Source organism: Euprymna scolopes, chromosome 6 (assembly GCF_053919585.1).
Source record: "Euprymna scolopes isolate OS-2025 chromosome 6, ASM5391958v1, whole genome shotgun sequence".
NCBI classification, from domain to species: Eukaryota; Metazoa; Mollusca; class Cephalopoda; order Sepiida; family Sepiolidae; genus Euprymna; species Euprymna scolopes.
In genome coordinates, this window is record NC_136487.1 from 45,257,039 (window position 1) to 45,269,850 (window position 12,812).

The 12,812-nt window shown below is 34.1% G+C and overlaps 1 pseudogene; it reads right to left on the reverse strand.

The window, feature by feature from the left end:
• Window positions 1-274: 274 nt before the first annotated feature.
• Window positions 275-393, reverse strand: LOC145278412 (5S ribosomal RNA; annotated as a pseudogene).
• Window positions 394-12,812: the final 12,419 nt, after the last annotated feature.

The following is a 12,812-nucleotide window of genomic DNA, read 5'->3' on the forward strand; positions in this document are numbered from 1 at the left end:
TGTCAAATTCTGGCTGAGTCTTCACTTTTTTGAAAAAATACGATTCTTTCATTTTATTCATTATCCTTATTCGACTTCTAATCTTCTTGTTTTGTTTTCAGAATTTTTTAGCTGTGTGTGTGTGTCTGATAAAGCACTAACCTTATTTGGTTTTAACCGGTTTCCTCCGAAGGAAGAAGTTTCATGAGAGTATGAAATTCACAAGCGATCCCCAGTCGCATGTATATCCCCGTTAGGTTTTTGCAACTCTTGCGAGGATGTGTTGACGTCCTCCTACATACAGCGCCTGGAATTCCAAAATTGGTCACCCATTTTAGTAATGACCAGGCTCAACGCTGCTTAACTTCGGTGATCTGATGGGAACCGGTGTGTCCGCGTGATAATGCCGATAGAGATAGATAGAAACCACTTACTTTTCTCTCCCTTTATTCATCCCTCGTGATATATATATATATATATATATATATATATATATATATATAATTATTTTTTTACTATAATAATTAAATACCTACAGACACTAGTGTTTCATCCTTTCGGGATTCTTCAGTGCAGGGTGTCACGATTACTACCAGTCGAACGATTCGAACCCCGCGACACGAGACATCTCTGGCTCGATTAGCGGAGGCCGTATCCATTCGGCTACTATTAACCGTGTGAAATAGCGTTGAATTTTAAACATTTTTAATTTAAATGTTCATTACGTCAGACAGACAGTGATCAAATCGTTATACGATGATCTACGCATAAGAGCTAAATTGACCGACTTTTAATTCAACGGAAAGTGCTCAACGATAAGAAACGAATTTCTTAAAGGGGCTGTCATAATTATTTTTTTACTATAATAATTAAATACCTACAGACAACTTTATTATAGTAAAAAAATAATAAAAATATATAATATAAAAGTTTTCCTTAAAGGGAAATAACTCTCATTGACTAAAAATGAGTTTATAACTTCCTTCTTTGATTGATTGGTGGTATTTTCCTCAGTTTTTTTTTTTTTTTTTTTTAGGATGCTTGAATACATGGATAGCGTAGTAACAAATTCAGATAACGCACGAAAAACGTCCATATTTTTACATTACTTATTTTGTTTTTCTGAAATTAATTGTTTGATTTTGTAAATTAACATAATGTTTGTATTTCTAATTGTCAAAACGACTGCCGACGAATTAACTTTAAGTATATTTGTTGTTGTTATTGCATGGTCGTGTTGATGTGGTGTTGGCCGTCGAATGGAGAACAAAAGCTCGGCATGATCTTGTTATTTTTGTTCTTTCAGTTGAACTATTTTATTAAAAGGCACAAACAAATGATCTCCGCTAGCCACTAAGAGACGAGGTGTAATAATTCTTCGTAATATTCACCCAGATAGAGTATTTTTGTTTTGCTTTTATCTGTTTTCTTGTTTTTATTACTTTGCGTATTTGCTTTATTTATGCTTTTTGTTGTATTTTTTTCTAACATTTAGTAAAAGTGCTGATATTGAACCAAACACATTTCGTCCTTATCTCTCCCCACCTATCCCCACATTTCTCTATTCCTCCCTTTCACACATGCAATCACCTTTCTAAAAACGACATATTGTTAAAAAAGAAAAAACAAACATTATTTATTTCTAGTCTAATCTTTATCTGCCTTTATCGAAAACTATTGTTGCGTTGTCGTCTTGACTGCTGGTCAACCATCTTTGTCACCCACATGGTTAGCTTCTGTTTAGAACGGAATAATCACAAGGCAAAACTTATGCCCCTATGTTTAATTTCTTCTGGGCTATGGAACCATTGGAGTCGATTAAAGACTTTCTCGTACATATATTTATATAGACACGCCCCATTCGACGCTGCGATGGTGATCGGTTTAAAAAGACCTCGAGGCAAGTATTATCCTATCGAAGTCAAACATAACCCAGAACGAGGCTGTTTCAATCCTCGTACATTGACGTAATATTCGGTATAATCACGTCAGATCACCAAAGTTAAGCAACATTGAACAAAGTCAGAACTAAAATAGCTGACCATTTGATAATTGCAGGTTTTTATGTACTCTCTGCTTATCTCGGTATTGTTTCCAGTCGTTTCGGATTACTCCTTGCTATTGTACTCAGTGCCGATTCAGGAGATGTATGGTTGGAGATTGCGCAATCCTTGTCTTACAATTACATGAGTAGCTACCCTTACAATGGGTATCCTTTGCCTTTCGAGACTGAGTGGAGGCGTTTTTGTTTTGTTTAACGTAACACATGATCCTATTATGTCTCGCCATTCAGCTCCCACTGTTGTATAATATGTGTGATCGTTGATCACAGAACTTTATATATTTGTCTGGTTCGTTATGGCCAGTCTGTTTCATCGTTCAGTGGTGAGCCGAGCTGAACTGCGTGAGAAGCTGAAATCAGTTGAAGCAACTTAAACTCAACTGACTACGTTTTTATATAGAAATCGCTCCAGACAAGGCATGAATCCGTTTGATATAAGGAGCTAAAAATACCACTTCAAGATAAAAACTCTATCCAACGATAAGTATCGTACGGATAGCCAGAAAACTGCGCCAGAAAACTGAGCTAGAAAACTGAGCCAGAAAACTGAGCTAGAAAACTGAGCTAGAAAACTGAGCCAGAAAACTGAAGTTTCCTCTTTTTGTCAGAAACATCGTTCATGGAATGTGAGGAATAAATGACAAAATAAGGGAAGCGAGAGTTACGAAGCTGTCGAAAGGAAACACAACATATACTTTCTAATCTCTTATTATCAAAACTAATGCTACGCGTAATATTATTTGTCGGTAAGAGTTGCATTGTTGATTCTGCTTCGAGTTCTTAACAACCAGATTCTTGACTTGCCAAGCCAGAAGGATATCCGATGAAACTTCCAGCTATCGAATACTGATTTAAAAAAAAAATGGATATTTTTTTTAATTTAATTATTATTTACTTTTATTTATTGAATAGTTTTATTTATTTGTTAGAAAATAAAAGAATACATTCTACACTAAACTATCATTTAGATATCCCTTTATCCCATTATTTTCGGCCGATGACGTCATTAACGTTTATAGGTGATCTGATTCCTTACCCTGCCAGACAGCGTTATTTTTAAATGAATAAACGTGCAAACAAACAGAAAATAAACATTATTTCTAACAAATTATATTACACTACTTCATGACGTAGTACCATGTCTTTACAAACATGTATAAAGAACAATCTCTACTATTATATAAAATGATGTGCCTAGCAGTGTTCTTAGATAGGTTTTGTATCGGAATGTCTTCGATAAGTATCGATATTCGATAATCGAAATAACCAGATTAAAAAATGAACTGGCGATTTTGACCACAGTCTACACCTTACACAGCCTAACATCACAAGTGCATTTTAGAATACCACACAAGCCGAAAGGCACAACATATAAAAGTGGGTTTTTTGAAATGACAGGGGCGTATTCGAAATGCATGTTCCTGTTCCAAGTAAAATGGAATCATTATACTTGATTTTCGCATCTTAAAATTTACTATTATATATTAAATAATTTTATAACATCAATAGTAGGTTCTCTACAGTGCAATGTAAACTACACTGTATTGTGAACTTAATTCCTGCGAGAGGCATGTGAGCTTCTTTCTGGTGCACCGCAATGGGTCCCAATCTAAGGCAAGCAATCAAATGATTTGATTGAAAAATGGGCAATTTAACCGATTCCGATGTCAATAAAAATATGGGGATGTAAAACACTCGTTGATCATCATTCAATGCCGGGCAACGTCGGGTCACCCTGCTAGTATAATACAATCAAATTTCTTACCATAGTATTTGGGTGAAAAGGTAAGTTGTTTGGAATCCAGTTTATATAAAATATAAATCGTTTGCTAAAATGATCTATTTATTTTATTTATTCATTTTACTGGAAATTTACAATAGGTTCATAAACGTTTAACAAAAGCTGAAATAAAGACCATTTTTCTAAATTAATATTACTGCCCAATATTTGCTCCTTTCAGTTGCATATTTTGCTAGTATATATTAATAATTTCAGATGGTAATGTTTTTGCAAGTGGCAATCTATTACATTTTTTTTTTTTACACAGTGATCACCACTTATCAAGGCCCGGAAGCCACTCAGGGATAAAGGTTATTGCAAGTACATTACGTTAGTGAGGAGATTTGATGAAGTGTTTAATTAGGGGGGCGGTTCATTAGGAATTTGTTAACATTAGACTTGAAGACATCCAAGTTGTAGTCCGGAGGGAAGCAGGCAGACGGAACAGAGTTCCACAGGCGTGCAGTTCTAAGAAAGAAGCTTTGTTCATGAAATCCGCGTTTTGATTTAGGCACAGATATAGAGTGGAGGAAAATTTTCACAGTGGATTCAGCTAGACGGGTGTTTTTCGTGAAAGATTGGCGAGGGGGGACCAGGGATTGGAGTTCAGACGAGCACCTGCCATGAAAATAACGATAAAACAAGGATAGGCTCGCAACGTCTCTTCTGTGGGAGAGGGGTTGCAGGGTAGAGAAAAGGGCAACCCCCACTAAACCACGAAGTCTATTTTGTACTCTGTCAAGGCATGATAGGCTGTTTTTGGCAGCTCCTGCCCAGATATGGCAACAGTATTCCATCCTTGGCCGTACTTGGCTTTTATATAGATAGAGAATTGCATCAGTAGTGAGATATCTTCTGGAGCGGTAGAAGGATCCCACCATCTTTCCAGCGACCTTGGCAACAGACTTGATGTACGTGTTCCATTTCAGATCAGGAGTAAAGGTCAAACCCAGAAACTTGTCAAAACACGGGGCCTCACCCAGACGAGAGCCATCCATCACAATTGATGCCAGCTGGGGATCAGAGCGTTGATGATGTAAGGATAGGAGTTTGGTTTTGGATGCATTAAAGGTAACTAGCCACATCTTCCCCCACTGAACCACGCGCTCGAGATCAGAGGAGAGAGAATCCGAGAGAACTTCGTCATTTACAGCCTTTGGTGTGTTGCCGTAGATGGTCGTGTCATCAGCATAGATGTCAACGAATGATTTAAGTATGTGTTTAGGGAGGTCATTGATGTAGATCAGGAAGAGAGTTGGGCCCAGGATTGACCCCTGAGGGACTCCAGCATTTATATTGAAGGCCTCCGATTTTTGTCCATCTACCACTACTCTTATGAGCCTATCGGAGAGAAATGATTTAATGATTGAGAAAACATTTCCCGTTATACCGTAGCTGGAAATCTTGTGAAGTAGACCCTTATTCCATACTTTGTCAAAGGCCTTTGATATGTCAAGAGCAATTGCCCTAGAAAGGAAGCCTTTGTCAAGAGATTCACTAATCCTGTGGGATATAACCGTCAGCACATCTGCGGTAGATCTTGCTGAGCGGAAACCATATTGTGTGTCACTAAGAAGGTTATTCCTGCTGAGGTGGTTGACTATTTCTCTATTTAATATTGATTCCAGCAACTCACTCATAACACAGAGAAGACTTATTGTTCTGTACTGAGAGGGAGGGGACTTATCACCTGAATTCTTAAATACAGGGCAAACTGATGAGGTCTTCCAGGGGGTCGGAAAGCACTTCTCCTTAAGGCAGCGCTTAAATAGTTTCGTAAGTATGGGAGCAAGTTCTGGTTGAAGCCTTTTTAACACTATAATTGGGATGCCATCAGGGCCAGTTGCTTTACTGGAATCTAGGTTTTTTATTAGCTTAGCGACCTCATGCACGGATATTTGTATGTTACCTAGCTTGTTCTGTGTTATAGGAGGAAATATTGGGAGTTGATGGCCTTCGTCGCATAGGGTAGAATTAGCTGCAAAGTTCTTTGCAAATAGTTTGGCCTTGTCTGACGCTGACGAGATAACCTCTGGTCCATTACCTCTCAAATAAAGCATAACGCATAGGAGGATGTTTTCATCGTGTTTGAACAGATACTACACTTCCTCTAAAAGAGAAGATGACACCTTAAATGCTAGTATCATAATAGCAGGACAGATTCTACACTACCCATTCCCAAGAATAGAGATAATCCTAGAAGAGACAGTACTATGACAAGAGAATATATACTATACTACATCTATAAGTGAGCATTAAAAGATAGTACAATAGTGTCATAGTATGAAAGTTTTGCTTTGTACGAAATCTTTAGTTATAGATTTGCATTTTTGAAAAGTATAAACATGCACTAGAGAGAATGTTATAGTGATTCATACGAATGACAGGAACTGCAGGTGATAGATGCTCGGTAAAAGGAAAAATGGAATATAGAGAACCGCAATTAACTTTAGTTTGAGTCCGGCCACCCAAAAGATGTTTTGTTATATTTGAAATAAAATAAGTATCTCATTAAAACGAGAAATCATGCTGAGACTAACCTATTTCAGAAAAGTGGTTTCAGAGATTATCTATGGATAAGCCACTTTGAATAGACACTGAATATCTGTCATCTGTAATGGATATCTCGAGTAATCAGTTTCTTGATGGACGAATGTTGACCATTCGCAAATGACCAGAGTTCGGTTAGTCGTGAAAACATTCAAGGAAATAGGAAACTGGACGTTGGTTTTTCTGAGGGCTGGCGGTTGGTTGGGCTGGTGTACCTTTCGAAGTAAGGTGAGTCCTTGGGATTCTTAGCTAAAGGATTATGTTGGTGAGATTTATATTTCGGTTTTGTCAGGCAAAATGTTCATTTTGCAAGTTTGCTATTCAACTTAGAAAAAACAAGTACCATTTTAACCTTTAAATAGAATTATAGGCCTCTTAATTTTTTTTTCAACTAGAGTTGTGTTTTTTGGAAACAGAACCCCTTTGTTGCATCACTGAATTGAACAACAAGTGGAACAATTCCTTTTCAATTTAGGAGTCATTATGAATGAAAGAAGTCATTATGAATCCAGAAGCAACCATAACTAATGCAGATTACGAAGATGATATTGCTCTGTTCGCGAATAACACTACTGATGCGCAAACGCTGTTACGTGAACTAGAAAAGTATGCAAATGACATTGGTCATTGGTTAATGCAGATGACACAAAGTTTATGAATTTCCATGCAAAGAGGGAGATACAACCTCTAGATGGAATAACACTGAAAGAATCCCTGAGTTTACGTACCTGGGAACCACATAGGTTCCACCGCGTAAGATATCGAAAATCGCATCTAAAAAGCATGGGCTGCAATGGATAAGCTGCGGTCTGTATGGACTTCAAGGCTGATAAACTAAAAAGGCAGTTCTTCAGAGCAGTGATGGAGTCTGTCCTTGTTTACAGTGCTACGACCTGGACACTCACCAAAAGATTGGAAAGAAAGCTAGACGGCACGTACACCCGTATGCTATAAACAGTGTTAAATATGTCTTGCCAAGATCATCCCACGAAACAGCAATTTTATAGCAACCTATCTGCCATATCTACTACCATCAGGGAGCGACATCTACGATTTGCCGGTCACTGCCAGAAGAGCAAGCAAGAGCTTGGGAGAAATCTGTTGTTGTGGACTCCACGGCACGAGTGTACGAGCATAGGATGACCTAGATTCACGTACATCCAGCAAATTGCACATGACACCAACTGTGATCCTGAAGATCTAAGGCAGCTGACAGAAGAGACGGAAATCATGTTAGTTCATGCAAGGAGCCCAGACCATATAGATGGATAGATGAACTTGAGTATAGTAAAGAAATGAACCAGAGTATTGTTTAAACATTATCAAAAATAAATCGGTAGAAAAAAAGACAAGTGGGAGGCAGATGAGAAAAACAAGGAAAGAATGTAAAAAAGTTGTAGGATAAGTTTTCAAAAAGGAAATAGTTTGGCAAACTGTTGTTTTTTATTCAAATAAATATCCCTATTTTTGCAGATTTTTTGTAGAAAAATATTGCTTTCAAATCTAATAAATGAAAATATTCGTAAACATTCTGGTGTTTATATATATTATTCCTTAATTGGAATTCATTTTTGAGATGAGCATTATATATATTAATTTATTTTTATTTCGGACTATTATTCTCATCTTTATTAGTTGTTGTTTTCATCTTTATTGGTTGTTGTTTTTCACGACGTTTCGGCCAACTATTCCTCTGGCCTTCGTCAGGTGGTAGCCGCGACGGATAGGAACAGAAACAACAAGCAATAAAGATGAAAACAACAACTAATAAAGATGAGAATAATTGTCCGAAATAAAAATAAATTAATATTCTGGTGCTTCTTCGTTATTGTAGCGAAATTCGGAAATCGAAATATTTATTTTCAAGTGAAACTAATGGTATCTACTGAATTTCCATGTCGCAATAATGAAAATAGCAAAAACGATAAGGTAGAAAGTAATTATTAAAGAAAATAGTTTTCGAAGAAATTAGAAAATTTAGCTATTTCCCTTGTGTTTACATCACATGTCACGTTACAAAACAAACATAGCCGAAATCATCTTTTCGTTGAATCATGGAAGACTTAAATAATTCTGACATAACAATTAGGTAAATAACATTGCTCATTGTTGAAATTAACAAAAAATGTAAGTAGTTACCATTTTATTTTTAAATTAAATATTAACTTTTCGGCTGTTGGATTTCGCTACAATAATGAAGAACCACCCTTTTTATCGGCCGACCTGTACAATGAACACCCTGAATATATTTTTGTACTCTTGCAGAATTTGGCCTAATCCTCGGGATTTTTCTTCAATTATGGTTCGAGTTTGATCGGCAGTGACCGGATTAAACCAATCAAAGTAACAGACGCAGACGAGTTTCAAAACAAACAAACTAGAAAGAAATGGAAATACAATAAATAAAAAATAACAAAAAACTACTGTACATTTTACTGAATACATATTTATTTATTCATTTTTCTCAAGCGAAAATACATTTTTATTGTTTATTTACTTTTATTTATTTTATTATTTTTGCAATTTTTTATCAATAAATGTTGTTGTTTTTTTCAAGAAAAAATAAATTTCTACTGTAAATTGTTAGGTTAAAGTTTTTTTTTCAAGAAACCTTACATTTTTGGGGGGGGGGTTAAGAAAATTAGCAATAAATGTTTTTTTTGTTAACAGAAGTTTTTTATAAGAAAAGATATATGCTTTTTATGAAAATCATAAATTGTAAGGTGAAAGTACAGAAAAGTGTTTTCAAGAAAATTTGCAAATTATTTAAGAAGAATAATTAACAGTCAATCGATCACATGTGGTTAATTTAAATAAAATTTCAATCACATAGTTACGTTTTCAATAATCACGTTATTAAATTTTACCCATTTAAAATTTGTGAAACATTTTTAATATACCCATATTAAAAATTACAAACTTTAAATAAATCAATGTCTTTTTAAAAACCGCATGTGCTCGATCTTCTACCCGTCATGTTTTTTAAACAAATTCTGTTTACATTAAGCGAGATACTGTATTGTGAAAGTTTAATGTTTTATACATGTCACGTGACTGGTGAAGCACTAGTGATATTTCCCCATATAAAAAATGGCAATATCGTTAGAAAAATAAACACCTAATTTATTAAATAAAAATTAAGCATAGCGTTATAATTAAAAAGAGATATATAAAAACACGCACGGATACGACGAAAATACTGTACGAAAATGTCGAAGCAATCGGCCCAGTTGTTATTAAGATTATTGGTTAGTAACAGACATTATACTTTTACATTTTTATTTATATAGATATCTATTTTTTGTCTACATGACCCCCGAAGTTAAGCAACGATGAGGCTGGTCGGTGCCAGATGGATGACCACTTTGGGAATGTTAGGCGCCGTATGTGTTGAAGACAACTCCTGCATCTAGTATCACGCTTGGTCGTCTTGACTGTCTTGCCATCAGGACTAAGGGTTTCTGGATAATGAATATGTGTAAATTTTTTTGCTATTCTGAAAGAATAATTATTAACATATTGAACTTCAAAACACAAAAGATGAAAAATTAAACACATTCAAAATTCGGCTTTTCAACCTTAAAATCTGATACGTGCACAGTTGCTTTTTATCTAAAATCCTCACCCTCCTTACAATACAATATATTTTGTTCAGTTTCGGTTGATTATTTTACGCATATTTGTGCCCACAAATAAAGAAGGGGGTTGTAGGCAAAATATATATATATATATGTGTGTGTGTGTGTGTGTGTGTGTGTGTGTGTGTGTGTGTGTGTGTGTGTGTGTGTGTGTGTGTGTGTGTGTGTGTGTGTTAATTTCGATTATGAAAAAAATATACCATTATAAAGTTCATTCTTCACTTAATAATCAATGAAAATTTACTATTGATTGGATAATTACTTGATTTTTGGTAGATTTTTAAAGAGATACTCCGTCAATAAATATTACTCCTGCCTTCCGTGTAAACTGTGCCTAGTAAGATAAATTTGAAGCTTTTATAAAGCCAATAATGTTATGAAATATTGCATTAAATAGTTAGAATCATTTCTTAGACTTTCGGTGTAAGATTTGGGGTATTTTTTAGTACTAAAATAAAATATTGTTCAGGAAAGTTGGTTTTGTTTCGGCTTTATAACTTGATACTAAACCATAAAAAGCGTTTTGTTAAGTCTTAGATTCATACCATTCAAAACATTTCTGTTGGAATGTGATTATTTGTTCGCGATTTTTTCCGAATTCATTCAACTTTTCATAAACGAGTATTACTTCATACTGGGTCTTCAACAAGAGCCATTATTTTATTTTTATTTTCATTTTTTATTTCTAAACATATTATTCAATTAGAAACAATTAATGGATTCTTAATTCACAGTATTTTTAGTATCAAATTATAAATTAAAACAAAAAAATACTCCAATAATATTACTGTTTCATTTGGAACAGAAAAGTAAAGTTCTTTCATTTTTGCATAATTCTCTTAATGCTCCGGGTTTAGAATTTCTGATAAACGGCCAAAGGCACTTCAGTGGATTAAGAGTTGAACAGAATGGAAATTAACATTTTTTTTATTAAACACTAGCTAAGTGCCCGTCATTCTTAAATTGTAAGGTTCCTAAAAAGAAACCTTTAATAATTTAGTTTCTCTCCTTATTTAGAATGATTTCATACTTGAAGCGAAGGCTGTAATTTTTTTTTTATTCAATTTTCACTTCAAACAAGGCACATTGCTACTTTTAAGTAGGGGACTACTATCGGGGACATAAGTTGCAGAGGCATTATGAAGGGAGATAAGTAGCATGTCAGTACAATTGGGAAAGCAGAATCCCGGACGAGAGTTCCAAATTGTGAAAGAAACAAGTTTCATCATATTTAGACATGAAGTAGTATTCTTTGAACATGGTTTAATATTTTTAAACATGAACTAGACTACCCGTGACCCGTTAGGTCAGTATGTTATATTTTCTATGGAATTAATGTATGAGCGTGACACTTGCGGCGTAAAGAAAATAGTTTTTTGTGACATAACAGAAACATTTCTATGAAAGTATATTAAAATGAAAAAAGAATATAGTTGGATTTCTATGAGTCGTTCTGTTTATAATTATTTATTTAAAAAAAAAACTTACAGCCATTGAATTATAAGTGATTTGCCATACTTATAGGTAAATTCCAATGTGCACTGAACAGATACCATAATACTTAATGTTAAATTCAAATTTTGATATATCTTTTAATTTAAACGCGAAAAAAAAATTGGGACGCTGAAAACGTACACAGTAAAACAATACGTTTTATTGTCGCGTTGATTATTTAGTATAATATATATCGTATATATGAAACAGGTTGATGATTATATGTATTATTTGTAATCACGTTTTGCGATTGCTTCCCATATCTTGAAGTTTTTTATTCAATAAATTTAAGATATTCTCTTTTCTAAGGACGTCCGTTCCTTCGAACGAAACCAGTCCAGCGATTTGTGTTTATTTAATTACGCTGTTATGGGTTTATGTTTATGTACGCATGCGCAACCGGAAGTCATAAACTGGATGTTGGGTTACAACACCCGTTACAAGGTCATTTGAGTTTTATAATTATATAAATTGTTATTTTTTAACATGAGTGTTAATGTTTTTAGACACTATTTAGTATTGTTTAGATATGAATTAGTATATTAAGAACTGAATTGGTATTGTTTAGATATGAACTTAAGTTTCTTTATATATTGGTTGTTTAGAGAACAATACGAATATTGTTAAACAAATGTAGACATTAAAGTATTGTTTATAAATGAACAAATTGAACAGACGAGCCCATTCATTATTCCAGAAAAGTCTACCGAATTACCTCTTGAAGAAAATGACAAATATAGTAAAACTCTTAATATAAGCCTGTATAAGCATTATATCATTCATATATATATATATATATATATATATATATATATATATATATATATATATATATATATACAGTGATGATCATATTTATTGGCACGGTAAAATAAAAGTTAAATTTTGTCTAATAAATTCTAAAAAAGGGATTAAATTAAAGAAAATAACAAAGTATATTATGTATTTTTAACTGGCCTTTCCGATGCAGCAATCGGATTTTAGAAAAAATAAATAACAAAGGAACAACAAACATAATTGCAAAAACCCCTTGTTCAAAATTATTGGCACGGCTTTGTTTTTCTTTTAGTATCAGTATAATATCAATCAATTTCCTGTTTACGTGCTTTCTGAACTTTTTTATAGCCATATTATGCTTGTTTAACGCTAATTCAGTGAATAATTTTTTTCAGATAATTTTTAGATAGCGATTTATTTAAACTATTATAAGTGACTAAATTATAATTTTCAATCGCCATAGTTAAAACTAAGGAACACAGCGAAGACGTCAGGAAGCTTGTTGTAGCATGCCATACCAATGGGGAGGGCT